General features: G+C 47.8%; 1 pseudogene; it reads left to right on the top strand.

Annotated features, from left to right (window-relative positions):
* Positions 1 to 243: 243 nt before the first annotated feature.
* On the top strand, positions 244 to 11,982 carry LOC118636994 (annotated as a pseudogene).
* The last annotated feature ends 8,669 nt before the right edge of the window (positions 11,983 to 20,651 follow it).

Genomic DNA, 20,651 nt, shown 5'->3' with positions numbered 1-20,651 from the left:
TATAGTTCCCAAGTAGCTTCTAAGTACCGAGCACATACGTAGGGTTAAGATATTGCCACACACGCCTGCTAATCCTCACAGCGATGCTGCCAGGCAGATGTTCCTGTCTGTTTCACTTACGAGAAAAGAGTCGTTGCCAAGATCACAGAGTAAGTGCATGGCAGAGCCAGGGTGGGTCAGTCTGACCCCAAACCTTCACCTTTACACTCTGTCTGTGTTCAGAGCCGTCGAGACCAGAGAGTGATGACATCTGAGGGTCAGGTCCAACAAGAGACAAAGTTCTGGAACTTAAGAAAAATTGACTGATAAAAATAATGTCAGTAGACCTACAGAAGCAAAAATAATATAACAGTGGAAATTATATTCCTTTAAAACCTTCTGGTGCATTAACCAATTCAACTATAGCAAATGACACATAACTCAGAGAATAATAATCAAACTCTGCAGATGAGCCAATTAAAGTCACTGTATGACATTAAACCAAGCATTTTCACATTAAAAACAATAATAAGAAACAAATAACTACAGGGGGGAAAAACAACAACAACAAAGCAAGGTGCTAACATGCTCAAGAAACCTGAGCTTGAATTTTATCATGGCCAAATGGTTCAGGCTATGGTTAATTCATTTAGAAATCCTGTACAAGTCAAAGACGAGAGTTCTGCAATAACAAAGACATTTTCAACTGCTGTCCCCAATGCCACAAAGTCTCAGCCCGTGAGCACCATCAGTGTGACCATGAAAAATGACAGAGGCTCACATACGATGACTGCCACTAGATCTGTGAGCCCTACGTTTCAGAACAGACTTTTCTGTCCTCCTACTAGAAGTCATCACAATAGTATCCAAGACTCCATGAAACAAGGCAGCAATAGAACCTCTTCCAATGTTACAATTCAAAAAGGGTCTCATGAGATAGAATGACTACCATTAAATATAGTTTTATCTAGTGTCAAAACCAGTTCTTCTCAGGAAGCAAAGAGAAATAAGATACTATCAGGAAGCATCACATCTGACATTAGAGCCAGGCCCGCTCCATCTTCTGATACAAAACCGATAGGAAAGTCAAAACCCACTCACCAGTTCAGACGCACTATGGCAAAAGCAACTATTGATAACAAATCAGCTCAGTCCAAAGAAACCACGGAAGAAAGAAGAGTGAGTGGAAGGCCGGCAAAGGAAGAAAGCTGAGAAGGTGTCCTCGCTCGGTAATCACCCAGCCTGACCCTGGAGGACAAAATGAAAACCCAGTCGGGTCCTTCTGGATTACCATGGCAGGAGAAGATGAACGAAGACTATTACTGAAAAAGTAAATCGAACATTTCTGAATGCCTGAACCTGATAAATGAGGGATACCCAAAGGAAGAAACATGGGGCACATTTAATGAGCTGATTAAAAATGTTCTAGTTGCCAAAGAACTTGTTCAATCCTGGATACGCTGTGCACATATTGACCCCCTCACAGTCCTGCTGAAAATACCAGCTCAGTCTATGAGAAGGCCATTCTGGCAGGGGCCTGCCTATTGAAGAGATGAGACATGCTATTGCAACTATTCTAACAATGAAGAGTCGAGAAAAAGTTCAACTTGGGGAACATTTTGAGGAGCCTTGTACAATCCAGGTACAAATCCAAGAAGTCAACATTGAAAAGTTAGGGAAAACAAAAATGGAAAATAAACATCAGAGAAATGTGGTATTTCAAGACTGTGCAAAAGAGCCAGATGACAAAACAGAAGATCCAACCAAGGATGTTAAAACCCCCAACACAGAAACTAGGGAGAGCTGTTAATTAAATATAATGTGTCTACTATACCATACTTGCAAAGTGTAACAAAGAAATGGCAGATAGACAAAACGAATTCTAGCCTGAAAGAGCTGAAGTTTCTAATACCAGTAAGACGTTCTCAGCGTCTTCAAGACAAGACTTCTAAATTGCCAGATACGTTCAAAGACCATTATCCTTGTGTGTCTTCATTGTAACAGCTAACAGAGCTGGGAGAGGAAATGGGTGGTTTTATATGCCGCCCTGATGCAACTCTGTGCCAGATGTATTTGGAGACTGAAACAGGAGGAGAGAACCAAAGGACTGGGGTGTTTTGTTTGTTTGGTGTGGCTTTGTATGTAGGTCAGGAGTTTGCCAAGTACCTAAGATTCATGGCAGTGGCTCTTTTGCTAACATTCACATTATATAGCAGATGCTGCATTCTGTGTCAGCAAGCTAAATCCCACATTGTCTATCTCAACAGACTCAGGTTTTGTCTACAATAGGTTAGTTTTGTCAACTAGTTTACTATGTTCGTTGAATACAGTTAATACAAGTCACTCTAATTTCAGTGGTATTTCTAAATAGCTAATACTTAAACTTGCTTTGTATATAAAAACTTCACTGTTAAATCATGTCCCCTGAAACATGACACTGTAAACATTTTTCTCTTCCCCACACACAAGAGAACCACCAATAAAATTGTTTATGTCTTTGAAATCATACTTAAAATGGCATATATTCTCTACCAACTCTACGGCTTCAAGTACGTAATAGGTAATTGTAAGAAATTAGATAATTTCCAAAAAAAATTTTCCAAAGTATGTATACTATGAATATGGTTGGAAATCACATACATAGACTTTATGTTCACAAAGTCCATTTGTAAAGTAGCACCCATCTTCTACTGTCTTCTCCTGTTCTAGAGAGTAAGATTTGTATTCCTTTTTAAACTGTGCCCTAATCTGTATACAATACATTAAAATATCGACATAAAAAATAATAAGCAATCTGCCACACTACCGAATCTTACTAGGCTGAAAATTTCTACAAACCTTGCATTTTTCCGAACTTGTCAACACCTAGTCTCTCATCATTTTACACTGAGAAACCTAAATAATAATCATTCTTCCAGAGCTTTCCAAGTAGAATACAAATTTATATCACTTGTAATTTTCCAGTTTTTTTTTAATTCCCCCCCAGATATTTTATATTATTGTAGTCATAAAATAAATAGCAGAGTTGATTCATTGAAAAGAATAAAACCTATAATTTACCAAAACTGATTCAAATATATTTATATTTATATATATAGTCAATAAAAATTAAATATCTAATTTAAAAAATCTTCTTACAAAGGAAAGCCTTTTCTGGAAGCTTCATTGGAAAGTTCCACCAAATATTCAAGTAAGAAATAATTCTAATCCTGCGTCAAGCGTCCCAGGGAATAGCGTACAGACAGACAGTGTGGGGAAAGCACCTTAGGCAGGACCAGCAGAGGCAAAGGCACTGAAGTAGAGCAAAATACCGTGAACTTGGGAAATAAGTGGTTGAGTACAGCTGGGGCTCAGGGGACTTCTTGGAGAGAAGCGGAAGATGGGGCTGAGGACAAAGAGGAATTTTATTTTGTCCTATAAACAATTAGTTTCCAATTAGAAGGTCAGATCAGGCCTGCATTTTTCTCCAATGAGGATCTGTACTACTCGATGATTCTGAGATACCACTTGACATTTATGCGGGGGAAAAAAGTATCCATAGAATAAGACTTAATATTAACATCAACAAAAAGCCTTTTGCTAATGTCCTAGGAACAAAGAAGTTCCAAAAACCTCTAAAGTGCCTTTAAAAGTTATCGTCCTCCAAGGACTTGCATAAGCTTGAGCCTGGGATGGCAGACGTCCGGACACAGCCGCCTCATCCCACTCGTGGGCCTGTAATATTTATGATAAGAATAGCTAATATTTATTGAGTGCTCAGTGCCAGATACATTGCTAAGCACTTGACCTGAATTATCTCCACTAATCTTCATAATAATCCGGTGAAGCAGGTGTTATAATCTATCTGCATTTTACTGATGAGAAACAAGTCTAAAAGTGATCAGGTAACTTGCCCAAGGTCGCCCTGCTAATAATAAGTGGCAGAGACAGAACTTGAACTTGTTTCTCTCCCTCTGACTATAGCACCCATGCTGTTCACTACTATGCCGTCCTGACCATGGCAGGTGTCACTACACGATCATTGCACTTTTTTTTTTTTCATTAGCCCAGACTGGGCCTCCCAACTTCTTTGAGTCTAGTTCTCGAGGAAGTCAACATACATAGATCGGAGCTGGCACATGAGACAGGACTAATTTGTGCACTTGGCCTACACTTTACTATCATCTTAGATGCAGCCTCAGAGTCTGCTTCAGCTGAAAAACAAAAGAAGGAATTCAAGGTATCCATAAGCTGTCAGTGAGTTTGCTGCTTATAAAGAATGCCTTTGGCGAGAAAACTGCACAGGTGATTCCATGGAGACTATGGCTTCGTGTCACATGCTCCACATATCTGGGTCGTTGAGATTAATGCAGAAGATAGAAGTGTTGTTGAAGACTCAGAGTCGATTTGGATTTTGGACAAGATTCATGCATTCCTAGATAATTCCTACAGCACATTAAAGGTACCCCGCCATTCCACACAAAATGGTAAGAAGTCAATATCCATGTCGATTGTACAGAGTCCTCCCAGGCAGACAGCTGTACTTAATGCAACTGTTTTTTCCTTTCTCTCCGAACTCCACAACAGTCACAAAATCGTCACCAATGACATACAATGCACAAGTGGTGTGGTGGCCTGCGGTGGCCCAGGAATGAAGAATGGCAGTCCAGGGCTGGGAGGAGGGGAGAGATCTCACTGGATCAAGCAGGGGCCTGATCCCTTGGGAACAGAGGGAGCAACAGGAATGTCCCATCCAGCTGTGAGGCTGGTCCTGGAAGGGCAGCTGGGTTCATGGCCACTTCGGGCTCAGTGGTGGAGCAGGTGGGTAGGTGGTGGAGCAGGTGGGTAGGTGGTGGAGCAGGTGGGTAGGTGGGGGAGCAGGTGGGTAGGTGGGGGAGCAGGTGGGTAGGTGGGGGAGCAGGTGGGTAGGTGGGGGAGCAGGTGGGTAGGTGGGGGAGCAGGTGGGTAGGTGGGGGAGCAAGTCCAAGTCCAGAAGCCTGTGGGTACCAGGCAGGCAGAAGTCAATACTAGATGTGCCAACATAGGCTAGAAACCGAACTGATGCCGAGCATTGAGGGCCTGGGCCTGGCCCCAGGGAAGAATGATCACATGAGTTAAGTGAGGTTCCAGGCCAGTTTCTCTGTTTTCCTCCTGAAGGAGGAAATACTAGGGAGAATCCAACAAAGGCTACCTCAGGTCAAAATCCCAAACATGTGGACTAGGACAATGTGAGGGGGAGGAGTAGGGGGACACGAGGAGAAATTTAAGCCATTTAGATCCTAAGACTCTGGATTCTAGGAAGGGTTAACAGTGAAACAGACTTTGGGACAACGTGGGAGCTCAGGGCCCACAGAACGAGGACAGTGGCTCTGATGCACATCTCACCTCTTCTGGGATCTTCTCAGCACCCAGAAACATCCATGCGTTGTGAGAGGGGAGAGAATCGACATACGACATAATCCTGCCCGCGTTGGGTACTTAAATATCCCGTCTCACTTAATTCTCAAAATACCTCAGAAACACCGAGACCTGCCCAAGATCACAATTAGTCAGTGATATGGTCGAGATCTGAATTCATGCATGGCTCCAAAGTCTTGGATCTCTGTACCCTGTCTGTCGAGCTGCTTCTGGGAGGGAGAGACAAGAGACACTGAAGACCAGGCAAAGGGAACCAATGCCGATACCATCTCAGTGGTTTTCAACCCTGGCTACACATCAGAATCTTCTGGGAAGGTTTAACACACACACACACACACACACACACACACGTGTGGACCATCCCCAGATTCTGGCTCAGTTGCTCTGTGATGGGAGCCGGGCACTGGTGTTTTTCTTTAAAAGCTCTCCTTCCTGGTCATTCTAAGGTGTAACAGGGCTGGGAACCGTCGACCTAGTTCTCCAAGGCAGTCTAACACACTCCGGGCTGCTGGCCCACCGGCACACTGAAAACCCAGGCTCAGTGCCTTCCGTGCCTGTTTCTCACTAACTCTTCTTTCTTTCTTCTCCCTCTTGGCTCTCAGTTTCTGTGCTGCCTTGGATGGAAATGCCCGGTTCCTGCTCCGGCTGTGCCTAACTCCCTGCTCCAGCCCTAGCTCCCTGCTCCAGCCCTAGCTCCCTGCTCCAGCCCTAGCTCCCTGCTCCAGCCCTAGCTCCCTGCTCAGCCCTAGCTCCCTGCCCAGCCCTAGCTCCCTGCTCCAGACCTAGCTCCCTGCTCCAGCTCTAGCTCCCTGCTCCAGCTTTAGCTCCCTGCTCCAGCCCTAGCTCCCTGCTCAGCCCTAGCTCCCTGCTCCAGCCCTAGCTCCCTGCTCAGCCCTAGCTCCCTGCCCAGCCCTAGCTCCCTGCTCCAGCCCTAGCTCCCTGCTCAGCCCTAGCTCCCTGCCCAGCCCTAGCTCCCTGCTCCAGCCCTAGCTCCCTGCTCAGCCCTAGCTCCCTGCCCAGCCCTAGCTCCCTGCCCAGCCCTAGCTCCCTGCTCCAGCCCTAGCTCCCTGCACAGCCCTAGCTCCCTGCACAGCCCTAGCTCCCTGCCCAGCCCTAGCTCCCTGCTCAGCCCTAGCTCCCTGCCCAGCCCTAGCTCCCTGCTCCAGCCCTAGCTCCCTGCTCAGCCCTAGCTCCCTGCCCAGCCCTAGCTCCCTGCTCCAGCCCTAGCTCCCTGCTCCAGCCCTAGCTCCCTGCTCAGCCCTAGCTCCCTGCCCAGCCCTAGCTCCCTGCCCAGCCCTAGCTCCCTGCTCCAGCCCTAGCTCCCTGCTCAGCCCTAGCTCCCTGCTCCAGCCCTAGCTCCCTGCTCCAGCCCTAGCTCCCTGCTCAGCCCTAGCTCCCTGCCCAGCCCTAGCTCCCTGCCCCGGCCCTAGCTCCCTGCTCCGGCCCTAGCTCCCTGCTCCGGCCCTAGCTCCCTGCTCCGGCCTAGCTCCCTGCTCCGGCCCTAGCTCCCTGCTCCGGCCCTAGCTCCCTGCTCCGGCTCTAGCTCCCTGCTCCAGCCCTAGCTCCCTGCCCAGCCCTAGCTCCCTGCTCCAGCCCTAGCTCCCTGCCCAGCCCTAGCTCCCTGCCCAGCCCTAGCTCCCTGCTCCAGTTCTAGCTCCCTGCTCCAGTTCTAGCTCCCTGCTCCAGCCCTAGCTCCCTGCTCCAGCCCTAGCTCCCTGCTCCAGCCCTAGCTCCGTGCTCCAGCTCTAGCTCCGTGCTCCAGCCCTAGCTCCCTGCTCCAGCCCTAGCTCCGTGCTCCAGCTCTAGCTCCGTGCTCCAGCCCTAGCTCCCTGCTCCAGCCCTAGCTCCGTGCTCCAGCCCTAGCTCCCTGCTCCAGCCCTAGCTCCCTGCTCCAGCCCTAGCTCCGTGCTCCAGCCCTAGCTCCGTGCTCCAGCCCTAGCTCCCTGCTCCAGCCCTAGCTCCCTGCTCAGCCCTAGCTCCCTGCCCAGCCCTAGCTCCCTGCTCCAGCCCTAGCTCCCTGCTAAGCCCTGGCTCCCTGCTCCGGCTGTGTCTAGCTCCCTGCCCCGGCCCTAGCTCCCTGCCCAGCCCTTGCTCCCTGCCCAGCCCTAGCTCCCTGCTCCAGCCCTAGCTCCCTGCTCAGCCCTAGCTCCCTGCACAGCCCTAGCTCCGTGCTCCAGCCCTAGCTCCCTGCTCCAGCCCTAGCTCCGTGCTCCAGCCCTAGCTCCCTGCTCCAGCCCTAGCTCCCTGCTCCAGCTCTAGCTCCCTGCTCCAGCCCTAGCTCCCTGCTCCAGCCCTAGCTCCCTGCCCAGCCCTAGCTCCCTGCCCAGCCCTAGCTCCCTGCCCAGCCCTAGCTCCCTGCCCCGGCCCTAGCTCCCTGCCCAGCCCTAGCTCCCTGCTCCAGTCCTAGCTCCCTGCTCCAGCTCTAGCTCCCTGCTCCAGCTCTAGCTCCCTGCTCCAGCCCTAGCTCCCTGCTCCAGCCCTAGCTCCCTGCCCAGCCCTAGCTCCCTGCCCAGCCCTAGCTCCCTGCCCAGCCCTAGCTCCCTGCTCCAGCCCTAGCTCCCTGCCCAGCTCTAGCTCCCTGCCCAGCTCTAGCTCCGTGCTCCAGCCCTAGCTCCCTGCTCCAGCCCTAGCTCCCTGCCCAGCCCTAGCTCCCTGCTCCAGTTTTAGCTCCCTGCTCAGCCCTAGCTCCCTGCTCAGCCCTAGCTCCCTGCTCCAGCCCTAGCTCCCTGCTCAGCCCTAGCTCCCTGCTCCAGCCCTAGCTCCCTGCTCCAGACAAGCAAGGTCCCGAGGAGCTGGACACAAGGCAGAGTGCTGTGTCCTAGAAGCCAGTGGTGCAGGGCTCTGGGAATCCCACAGAGGGATGCAGCGCCTGGAGGGGAGGGGAGGAGCTCAAGGGGAAACAGAATTGAACCCAGGGAGAACATTCCAGGGAGTCATCGTGAAAACAGAGGACCTAGGCAAGAAGAATTCAAGATAGAGATCTAAGGAGCCACGGCACAGAGAGGTCAGGAGGTCAGGTTTGGAGAAATTCTCTGCGGTGGAGATACTACCTGCAGCTGCTGTTTACTGGGAGCCTTGGACCTTGGGCTGGGTGAAGTCCCAGTGTGGTCTGGCCTGGACCCAGCTGTTTACCTGCCTGAGCTCACTGCATCTGTCCGCTGTTGACCTCGTGCTGCCTCGTCCTCACAGACAAGATTTGGCTGAAAGGACAGAGCAGGTGGCTGAGGGACCCTGGAGCAAAATTTTGGAGAAGAGTAGCCAGTAAGACTATGGAGACCTCTTATCACTCAATGTGTTGGTTCATGTTGCCTAAGTCAGTGATCTTGCTGAATTGCTCATGAGAGTTCCCTAGATCAGCTCCATCAAACCATGCTGAGACCTTAGAAGAGAAATATGCACCTACTCTTCACTTATTTGATCATGAGAACTGGCCCTTTGCCAGCAGCTGGAGGGCTCAGATTGGCTACTCTTCCCACAGACAGAATTCGAATTGCTTCTCTGAGCTCATGCTTCTTGCTGTCTTGCATCCTCCACGGTGCGGTTGCCTCTCATTCCCAGTCTTGTTTGAGTTCAACTGACCCTCCTTTCCCAGAGAGGCAAGGCTATGGGAACAACGGGAGCCCTTGAGAAGTGTCTAGTCCAGTTTCGTTGTCAGAGTCTTAAAATCACAGATTCCTGAACCTCAGGAGGGGCTTCCTGAATAAGAATCTCTGGGGCTTGTGCCCCATTTGTCTGGTGCATTACTCACCCAAACTGACACCTGCCTCAATTAGCCTGGACAGAGGAGAGTCTTATAAACTGAATTCACAGCTGTCTTTCACATCCATAAATGTTTTATGTGATTTCCTATTCAGGTGCGATTCTGGGGCATAGGAAGAATCATAGCTGGGACTAATATATATATATTTTTTAATCCTCACCCGAGGACATTTTTGCATTTATCTTCAGAGCGGGAGGATGAGAGAGAAGGAGAGAGAGAGAAACATCCATGTGAGAGACACACATCAACTGGTTGCCACCCACATGACCCCAACTAGGCCGGGGACAAACTACAACCGAGGTACGTGCCCTTAGCAGGAACTGAACCGGGAGTCTCTGGTCCACAGGCCGACACTCTAACCGCTGAGCCAAACCGGCCCAGGACTGTGACTGATATTTTGTGAGCCAATAGTCATTTTCCCTTCTACCTCCTAAATCATGGTTGTTGTTTTAATATTTACGTTACAGTAGAAAAGTGATGAATAACATTGAACTCCCTACCCAGTTGTTGTGCCTCTATGACAATTCACTACTAGGCAGTCAAGAGTAGAGAGAAGAACACTGAATTTCGAAAGAGAAGATCCAAACTTTGAGTTCATACTGTCTCCATTATTAGCTAGATAACCCTGGGCCAATTAAATTACCCTTCTGAATTTCAAATTTATCACAGTCATAGAGATAAGAGGCAGGAGGCTATTACCATATGCCAGGTATGATGTCCAGCCCTTTCCTGATGTCATTGGCTTTAATGTTCCCAAACACCATTCCACGGAGGAGAAAACTGGGTCTCAGGAAATCAGCCGCTTCCGCTCAGTGCTCACAGCAGTGCCTGCCTGGGTACTGTGCAGGGTTACTATGAAATTTGGGGGAGATAATGATGTGAGACTTGTACTCTGCCTATGTTTCTCTCTCCAAAACTGTGCATTACTATAGTCAAGACCGATCTTATTTGTCCTGCTGCCCCATTAGCCATCACTACCCAGCATATCAGTAGACACTAAAAAACACTGGTCGAGTGAAAATGAATGATTAAAAATAAGTTAATGCTTCAATGAGGAAGGCACTATTGATCATCCTACTACACGAGTAACTCAGGCCCCAGAGAAACCTGGCTCTCTCTCCTTAGCAGGCATCATGCACGAAAGGTGGCGTATTGGGGGTTCTATTTACACGAGCTGCCCGGAGGCCTCCTTGAAGAAACAGTCAGCAGACCTCCGGGGGTGTCTGCCCTGTGAGTCGGGGCCAGCTCTGCAAACTTTCACTTGTCCAGCTGAACCCACACCGTGCAGCAGGCCCTGGGCCTCTGTCCAGTCTCCTCCGGGATCTCATCTGGCCTCCTCAGACCTCACCCCGTGCGTCCCCTCTTTTCTTTGGTTCTGCCTCCCTGCGCCCTTGGCCTGACGCTGCCTCCGTGGTCCAGCCGTGGCTGTCCTCCGCCCTGTAGTGGGCATCTACCCTTCAGAGAGCATCTACGGCTGCCCTGCGGACCAGCTCCCTTCTCTCTCAAGCTCGGCCACCGCGTCCACTGCACACAAGACTGATTCCCCACTCTGCGTGGCTAGGCTCCGTGGTCGGAACCACACTTCGAGCAGACATCCAAACCAGGCGAAGGCTCCCCCTGCTTCTCAGGGGGGACTCCCGGGAGGGCTGTCCCCAGTCTCAGTCCCTGAACACGAACACTGATCGGTATTGGTGGGAGGGGACAAATTAGGATGGGCTACCCCATTGTGCCACTCAAACAGAGTAAAACCAAACTGTCAGAAACATGTCCCAAACCTTTGGGGGAGCAGAGAGAGAAGAAACCTCCAGAAAACTGAAAAGGACTCAAATGAAAAAGTTGGTCCACTGGCAAAATAACACTGAAGGCGACTCAGTGAGGATGAAGCAGCAGAGGACTGACAAAGACGATGGAAACACGGGAAGGGTGATAATAAGAAAGCCAAAGGCCGGGCAGCCTCACAAAGCTGGGTTAGGGGGCATCAACGTAGCTGCTATGGAGTCCCAGCCGAGTCAGCAGGGATTCGCCGTCGCAGCCACTAGGTGGCACTAGAGCAGAAGCTGCGGGAGAACTTGAGCGGTGGCTCAGCAGGTATGAGGAGCCCTGGGGGAAGGGCAAGTTTGAGGGGCTAAGGGTCCCTTGGTTCCAAGGCATAGCATCTCAGAGGCATAGACATGAAGACATACTTTGGTCCTCACATCTCTGAATGGCCTTGCCCTGGCTGGAAGCTAAAGCTGCTATATTGGTTTCCTAGTGACAAAATTCCCAGCTGGCCCCTTGTTAACATTTTTTTTTTGTTCTTTATTGATTTTTAGAGAGAGGAAGGGAGAAGGAGAGAGAGATAGAAACATCGATGAGAGAGGACATCGACTGGCTGCCTCCTGCATGCTCCCCACTGGGGATCGGGCCACAATCATGTGCCCTGACCGGGAATCAAACCAGTGACCTCTTGGTACATGGGTCAATGCTCAGACACTGTGCCACACCTGCCGGGCCCCTTGTTAACATTTCAAAAGGCACTGATGTGATATTGGGCAACTCTAGGTGTCAGTGACCTGGGGAAAAGCCATTTGCTTCCCGTTCTCTACTTCAGTGAGAATTCTTCACGTGATCCCAAGCTCGACATGTGTGAGAAGAGCCCAGCACCGCGCCCTGCTGCAGCGAATGCCCAGTAAATGTCATCCTGCCTCCTCAGTGAGCCCGGGTGACCGTCTGCCTCCAGCCTCACACACTGAGGTCGATCTGTGCCCCTCAGGACTGAAGTGCTCTGGCCCCATAAAGCCCGCAGCCCCTCTGGCCAGAGACCCTTTTGTCCCTGCGCCTTTGTTGTTGCAGACTTCTCACTGTGAGGCCCAGCCAGCTGCCAGGGGCCACCCCAGGAGCTGGACTCTCAGCTCACAAACAGAGCATTATCCCCAGTCCTCCTGCCCCCTCCTGCTGTCCCAGCCCCACGCCCCGCCTCCAGCCACATGCCTTGCACACTCTCAGCCCTCTGACCCCCTTCCCCAGCAATGTGTTTCTAGTCTGCGCAGGAACACGCCACGCTGGGTTTTCCTGCCTGGCCTAATCAGCTTTGCCTCTGGGCCTGGGCGTCCCAGGGTGTGTAACCCAGAGGCTTGCGCAGAGGTGATCAGATTGCAGGGAACAGTATGTTTCCCTCCCAGCCTGTTTTCTTCAAGGGCCTGGCCTGCCAGCTGAGTTGTCTTTCTCTTTCCACTCCTCACCCTCCCTCGCACGCGGTGTGCCTTCAGTGGGTGCAGGAGCAGAGGCGGGGCGCACGCTGGCTGGGAGAGGAGCCGAAGGCAGGTCTGCCCAGAGACAGGACCCTCGCCGCCTCTGGAAGAGTGGAGGAGGAAGGTGGGGCCGAGTTTGTGATTTGTGTGGATCAGCTCTGGCCAGATCTCTTAAAATGTTTTGTTCTTGCTTTGCTGCTGCTGTCCCCTCCCCCTCCTTCCCTGTGCTGAGCTGTCGTTTCTTAATCCAGCCAGCCCTGTGTGACCTCCTGGTTCCTCTAAACACCCTGGCTTCCCAGACCCCATTCCTCCCCTTTCTCACCTTCTTACAAATTGCAATTTTAAAAAATTACAAAAGTGGTCATGTCAATGATAAGAGCAGGGTTGACATGTTTAAAAGAATAATTAACTCAAAAAATGCTTATTGAGCCCAGCACCGTCTTCAACTTGACTCTCTTTCTGGTTCTGGGCAGCATGCGATAAGAAACCAGCTGTGGAGCAACGCCTGGAAATGTGCACCTTCCAGAGCAGTAGGAAAATAAGTCTTTTCAATACAAACATCAACAGGTAACAGTTAAAGCATGAGCATGCTCATTCCTCCCGGGGGCTGGAGTCCCTTCTGGCCACATCACATTGCCAGAGGGATTGGTAATAAGGTGACTAGGAATGTCAGACATGAAACTGACCTCCATAAAGATCATGAGACAGGTTGGGGTGAGCTTGCCTCGGGTACCCCAGCCTCAGCCTCGTGTCATCTGCTACTTAGATGTCTTCAGCAGACACTGGCTCACTGACCAGAGCTGGCCTGTTTGGTTTGTGAGCTGATCAGAAGCTGTGGTCCCTCAGCCCCGCTTTGACCACGCCCACCCCCATCCCCACTTCCACCCCCACCCCATCTCCTCCCCCACCCCGCCCCCACCCCCACTTCGGGTAATGCCACCCAAAGCCGCAGCACTTCCTTTGAGGCAGATTTTTTAACTTAAACCAGTTTGCTCCAGAAGAAAACTTGATAGTTTCACTGTCATTCTAAAAAATATCAGTTTTGTAAATAAAAAGTAAGCATAAAAATAGAGAAATGATAACATGGGCCCATGGAAACAATATGTTTTAGTACTTTGCACGTGGCGATAAATCTAATCAATTTATGAGAGTAAGCTTGTCAATGAGAAAAATGAAACAGTTTATAGTCTTTTGGTAAAATAGGAATATTTGGCTCAATGAACAGCCGCTTCTTCGCTTACAATGTGGTTATGTGCCAACAAACCCAACATAGTTGAAACTATCCCAACTCAAAAATGCATTTAATACACCTAAACTACGAATACCACAGCTTAGCCTAGCCAACCTTAAATGAGCTCAGGACACTTATATTAGCCTACAGTAGCACAAAAATACCTAGCACAAAGTCTATTTTGTTATATAGCATCAAATAGCTCATGGATTGTCATGCATATCACTCTTACATCATTATAAAATAAAAAAATCATAAGTTGAGCCATCATTAGCCGGAAATCGTAAGTTGTAATGGATGGTTAAGTCGGGGACCATCTCCTCTGTACTAAATTTGCAACAACAATGAGACACACATCTATCGGAGGCTATTACTAGGCGCAGCAGCCAGACTGCCTGGATTTAAGTCTCAGCCCCCTACTTAGCAGCCGAGAGACCAAGGGTCGTTTCCTTCACATCTGTGTGCCTTAGTTTCTTGTTTGTCAAATTGGGCTAATATTAGCACCAATCAGAGTTGTTCCTGACAACTGCATGAGTTAATAATGCAAAACACTATGACAATACCAGGACCCGCACTTAGTCAGCGCTCCGTGAATGTTGGCTGCAATAATGATCAGAGTCATAGCATTAGCATTAGTTGTGCTCATGGATTTTAAGTTCCTACTCACTAGAGTATAGAGTCAGAAAGATCGAAAAACAAATATTTAACTATTTTCCCCCGTAAGATCAATTACTAAGAGTCAGTTCCTAACCAAAATGATGGAAGTGACTTTTGCTCAACAAAATTCTCTTTTAATACGGCCTCTGGAGCAATCTCTGAAACCTGGTCTTGGAGTGTTGAGTTACCTGGTAATGTTTGGTAGGGATGGAAAACAGGTTCCTCATCTACTCCCCGCTATAGTCCAGTCTAGAAAACACTTACAAAGATATTTCATTTCATTTTCAAAAGATCTCTATATGATAGTCAAAATAATTTGAGTTATTTAGATAAGTTATAACCATACGGTTCTAATAATTAAAATATTTGCTGCCTTGTGAAATTAGTTGAGTGGTTTGGTCAGCTTGGAAGACACATTCCTGGGTCCTTGGTGACTTCTGACATCATCTACTACTTACTGAGGATTAACTGTGGGTACATTAAATGTTTAAAAAAGATTAAACATTTTTTTTAAAAGACCTCAGAGGGAAGGGGGGTGGAGGGAGGGACAGGAAGAGATAAACCGAAGAACTGATATGCATATATGCGTAACCAATGGACACAGACAACAGCACCACGAAGGCAGGAGCAGGGAGGAGGGTGTCAAGGGGGGCGGGGGGGAGGAGGGACATCTGTAATAATAAATTAATTTTTAAAATCGTCACCCGAGGCTATGTTTTCACTAATTTTAGAGAAAGAGAAGAAGGAAAAGAGAGAGAGAAACATCAATCAGTTGCCTCCTGCATATACCCCAACCAGGAATTGAACCCAAAACCTGGGTATGTGCCCTGATAGGAATCAAACCCACAACACTTTGGTGCAGGGATGATGCTCCAACCAACTGAACCACACTGGCCAGGGCCAGGATTGCATTTTTTTAATTCTCATAATAACCCAATGGCTTATATACTCTGTCTCCCTTTTGCCGCTGAGAAAACTGAGGATCAGAAAGGTTAAGTGACTTAAGATGATGCTGTTTGCACTGGGTTCAAGACTGGCCTTCAGGTCTGCCGGCCACTGCCCAGGGCCTGCTGCACATCTCCATGCTTTCCTGCCTCGGTGGGACCCACAGTGTCATTTGAGCTCCAGCTCTGCCTTGGTCATTCCCGTGAGGCTGGACTTCAGAGCAGGGAACCGGGTGGGATGTTCCGCACCTTGTAGATTTATGCTGGCCTAGTCCTGCCTGGATCGCAGGAAGAGTAAAAGCTGTGATTATTATTGTCATTGCCAAGGTCACACTTCGTTCTGACTCCATCGAAGTCTGGACAGTTCCTGAGTGCTGGTGTTTCTTGTGAAACAGTTGAGCCGTGTAAATTCAGGGGAAGTTTGGGGAGCATGGCTCTGCAGAGGGTGGGTTAGGTTTCAGAGGAAGGTGGAGAAGTCAGCCGTCTTTGATGGGAGCACCTGCGGAGGGAAGGAGGTTTCTTTGGGGTGTTCCCGAGGACTGGGGATAGACGTCCTCATGGATAAGCTCACCCATGAGGAGAGTGGATACTGTTCTGAGAAGTGAACTCACGGTGGCCCCAGGGGAGTCCTGAGGGGTCCCGACTTCACATTGCCAAGGAGAGTCTCCTTATAACCGCTTTCCTCAGATACCATCAAACTCATGACAAAAGCGCTCTTAAAAGGGGAAGGAAGAACTGAGCCCAACCCTGGGGAGTCACTGCAGTTCACGTCTTCGCTCTCTGTCCATTACATTTCTTTAGACATTCCCCGAACTGTTCCCATCTGAGTATACTGTTGGCTTTGGAGTCCAGCTTTGAATTCAGCACCTTCCAGACAGTGGCCTCGGTTTTGGCCATCTCTCCCATTGACCCATCATTACTCCCCTTGTTTTCCTTGGCTCCCAAGAGCTGTGCACCTTGGTGTTTTACACACACACACACACACACACACACACACACAACTAATCTATTTCAACTTTCTTTTCTCCCAGGCCAGCCATAGCTCCCTGTTATTTTATTCTCCACTCAATATCACATTTGCTCAAGCCATGTTTTTTGTTTTTTAGCCTGGTCCAGACATTCTTATAGCCGATGTGTTCAGCTCTAGCCCTCAAAACCCTCAGAGTCTCAGCCCAGCTGTGGGCACAGAACAGGATTAGTCTTTTGTGGGTTTTTGAGTTACACAGTTGAAGACCTTAGATACCAAAAATCAAATCCGCGTGTGATCCAGGCCACTCAACATGACACATACAAGTAGTGACAGCCTTTGGTTATGTTACTGAGCAGGTTACATACAAAACACACACCTCCTAGGCCCCTTATAAAAGCAAGCTCTGACATGCTCACTGATTCCTTTGAAACCCTAAATTCATATCATAGGACTGTCACCCTAAATTGGGCCCAGGGTCCATTTAACTCAGGCAGTAGCCATGACAGCCAATATCTACTATGCACACGGGCATTCTGTTCAGCAGTTCACCAGCTTATTTAACACACTGTTCACTTAACAAGACTGAGGGATGGACATCACTGTCACTATTTTACAGATGAATCTGAAACTTTGAGGAACAAAGTCATTTGCCCAAGCTCACATGTCTTGCACGCTACAGAAAAGGACTTGAACCCAGATGTCTGAAGCCCAAACCCAAGCTTTTAACCAATTACATTCTGGGGTCAAACCTTTTAGAGAAGAAGCATACTCTCTGGAGGCAGGAGCCACATAAGCTGGAGATTGGCTCCTCAAACACTGTTTTGTTCTCTCAACAACCATGACCGCCTTGTTATCCATAACTTAATTAAATTCTTCTTGACACAAATGATTTTAACCAGATTGGTATGTACTGTGTGTTTCATCTTATTTTGAGCTAATGCTACTATCTTCCATCTTTTTTTTTTTTTATCCTTACCAAAGGACATTTTTTCCTTTTTTTGTTGTTGTTGTTGTTGTTGTTCAGATAGAGTGGGAGAGAGTGAGGAAGAGAGAGAGAGAAAGAGAGAAGCATCGATGTGAAAGGGACACATCGAGTGGCTGCCACCCGCATGACCAACCAGGGCCGGGGACAAACTGCAACCGAGGTACATGCCCTTAGCGGGAACTGAACCCGGGTCTCTCGGGACCGCAGACCACAGACGGATGCTCTAACCGCTGAGCCAAACCGGCCAAGGCACTATCTTCCATCTTTAAAGAAAAGTCCTTAGTTCTGAATCTCCAAGATTTGTCAATTCTAATTCCCCTTCATAGAAACTTTTAGATTTTCTTCCAATTTATTATATTATGCTTGAAGGCCTCATCCTTCCACACCAAAAAGTCACGTTTTTAGTGTTTGTAAGGTGGCTTCTTATACCTCCCTTCCTGACTCCACATTCTAGGCAAACCAATACTGTAAGATTATCCCTGCCTATGCCTTCAATATCCCACAACCCTGCAAACTAAAATCCCTTCCCCTTTGTCCATCTGTTCCTTATCATCTCATAGCCAAAACCTGTACTTTCTGACCAGCTCAAAGACTACCCCCACCTTGAAGCCTTTTTTGATGTCCCACAGACGGAAGTGACTTCACTCTCATGTGGTCATGAAATGTACATAGACCACAGGGCTATATGCATTTGGATCCTTCATATGGTACTTTCAACTCTTCTTTGTTAGATTCTAGCTATACTGAGCATTTCGTATTTCTCCTTCTAGATTATAGCTACTTGAGGGCCGAGTCTGTATCTGTTTCCTAAGGACTTGTATTATATTGGGGTCCTTGCAAATTGGTCAATGCATAAAAATATAGAAATCAATGGTTTTGCTTGATTTCTTTTCTGGAACATTTTTGTTTCTTTATCAGAATTAGATAACTCTAAGTTCTTGAAGTTTTCCATGTGATAGATTACTATGGCTTTATACAAGGCCAAGACGATATTTTACAGTTTTCGTCTGACAATCTCCAACCTTTTATTTAAAATTGCAGTAGCACATTGAACTAAGGTCTTCTTGGGAAGGTTCAGCCCTTTCCTGGATCCGGACTGAGATCTCTGTGCTTGTCATGTCAAAACGGAGTGTAGCTATTTCTCTCATAAACACATGATTTTGCTTAGCTTTAACCTGAAAACACTCTACCTTACGTACAAGACGAAGACTGCACTGGGCACTCTTGCAAATTATGCATCTTACACAGATATTATCATTTGTTTCTTGTGCCATCCACCAGCAAAGTCTCAAAATTAAAGACACTTTTGTGGCAAAAGAAACTGTCTGCAATGAATCGGCCTAAATTTCTGGCCAACACTGGAATGCAGAATTGTCAACCATGGCAGCAACTCTGATGAGTCCATGAATTATATAAACTTTAAATTTCAGATCCACAAATAAAGTTTTAATAGAACATAGCCATGCCCTTTGTTTACATATTGTTTGTGGCTGCTTTTATTCAACAGCAGAGTTGAGTAGCTGAGACAGAGACGATATGGTTGGCAAAGCCTAAATATTTGCTACCAGGTTCATTACAGAAAAGTTGACAGACCCCAGAGAGGAGGCGTAAGAGCTGGTCCTGGAGGGCAGGCTGTCTCTGGCCCTTGGCCATTTGCATATAACCAGGGCTGAGCTAATGTGTGGTTTGGACAACTTAGCAAACCTCAATCCAAAGAGAGGTGGGGCTGGACAGTAGAGGTTTAGGGGGCCAGCCAACAACATGGAGTACTGATGGAGACGCCACTGCATGAAAGAAAGTCAGCGGGCCTAGCATGGGGACTTGGGGCAAAGCGGGACGTCCCAGGTGGCAGGATATTACACCAAGGCCAGGGTTGGAGGTAGCACCTCCTGGAAGAAGGGGCTCCAAAGATGGACTTGGTCAACTTTAGAAGCCTTAACCATTTACCTATGGAAGAGTTTGGACTTGAGCCTTAAGATGAAGACACACAATACCAGCTGTCTATTCTTTTGTTATTGTTCTGTCTCCAAGGTCCTGTTCTTATCTGGTGATGAGCTTATTTAACTTCTTTCAAAGTTGTCCTCTCAGGCTCTGGATCTAGGTTTTGCTGGTTACTTAGTTTTCTGTTGCCCTGGCTAAATGTGTGGGTGATTGAGGGGTAGTCTGGCCAAGGGCCTTGAATTTAGGGAACCTTTCCAGGACTGCAATTACCTGGGATTTATTTCCATCAAAGGCATGTTTTGATCCATCAATTTCTTGTCCTGGCCCAACTCTGGCAGTTCCTGTAAGTCACCTTTGGGTAACATAAAGATAACATTTATTTATTTTTTTCTTTAAAACAATTGGAAAAATATGACCAAGCCTTTGATGAGGAAAAAACCTTTTCCTGACCTTTTTGATCCATTTCCTCATGAGTGATAAATTCAAGGTAGTATTTCTTTAATGTGGTAGCATTTTTTGCTATATTATTCCATAACTGTTCATAAGCCTTTTGACACAATCATTTCTGCTTCCATTCATTTAAAATATCGTTTTCCAACACATTTATGTCCATAGGCTTATTTTAGTCTGAAAAAGAATCCCATGTTGTGGGAAAGGTGCTATTTGTTCCATTTTTACATCAGAAACTGAGGCCCAGAGATGTTAACAGATTTGTTCAGGTTCACACAGGTCGTTAGTGGCCAACCTGAGCTAAATATGTAGTCTTCTGACTGCCGGCCTCATGGTCTTTCTGCTACATTTTATTGGCTGTCTATTATTCTTCCCCTCTTCCTTTGTCTGAGCATTTCTTCCTCTCAACTCATTTTAACTTTAGTCCACATTTTCTTCACCCCCTAAATCCTCTCCTCCCTCCCAGCCACACTCAAGTCATGTGCTCTCAGCATCACTCCTTGCTGGACCAAGGGGCCACACCATGTCCTGAAAGTCTCTCTTCTTCTCTTCATGCACTTGGTCCTACATTCTGCTCTTTTCCCACAGTACTTTGCGCCACATTCCACTTACTAATGTGGGAAGAAGGTGATTTATATACTTCGAGAGGGAGCACAGACATGAGATGCTCAAAGCTGGGATTCTCTTCGGCCCTAGAGCAGCCACAGTGAGCTTCAAAGACACTAGGAATTGTTCAAAGCATTCAAAGGTCAATGTTAGTCACCGTGATTTTTGTGAGCTACAAAATGTTAGAGCTGGAAGGTACTTTAGAGATGATCGTATTTATCCCTCTCAATACAGATGAGGGAACTGAGGCCCAAAGAGGTGTGTGGAATTCAACCCCACCCAGGTGTTTCAAGATTTGGGAATAAGCATCACAAGATCCTGTAATGATGGGATCATTTCAGTGGCAAAGGAGTTGGGACTCACTGGTTTGAGGCCTTGCCAGATCAGTTTGCCAGATGACTGAAATAGCATCAGATACAAGGAAAGACCAGGAAACATGAGAACCAAACTGCACAGGAGCTTTCTTCTGGAAACTTTCTGTCTCCTTTTGAACTAAACAGT

The sequence above is a fragment of the Molossus molossus genome, unplaced genomic scaffold, assembly GCF_014108415.1.
Source record: "Molossus molossus isolate mMolMol1 unplaced genomic scaffold, mMolMol1.p scaffold_m16_p_20, whole genome shotgun sequence".
Classification (NCBI taxonomy): domain Eukaryota; kingdom Metazoa; phylum Chordata; class Mammalia; order Chiroptera; family Molossidae; genus Molossus; species Molossus molossus.
The sequence above is the reverse complement of the archived record's forward strand: the minus strand, read 5'-3'. Positions and strand labels throughout refer to the sequence as shown.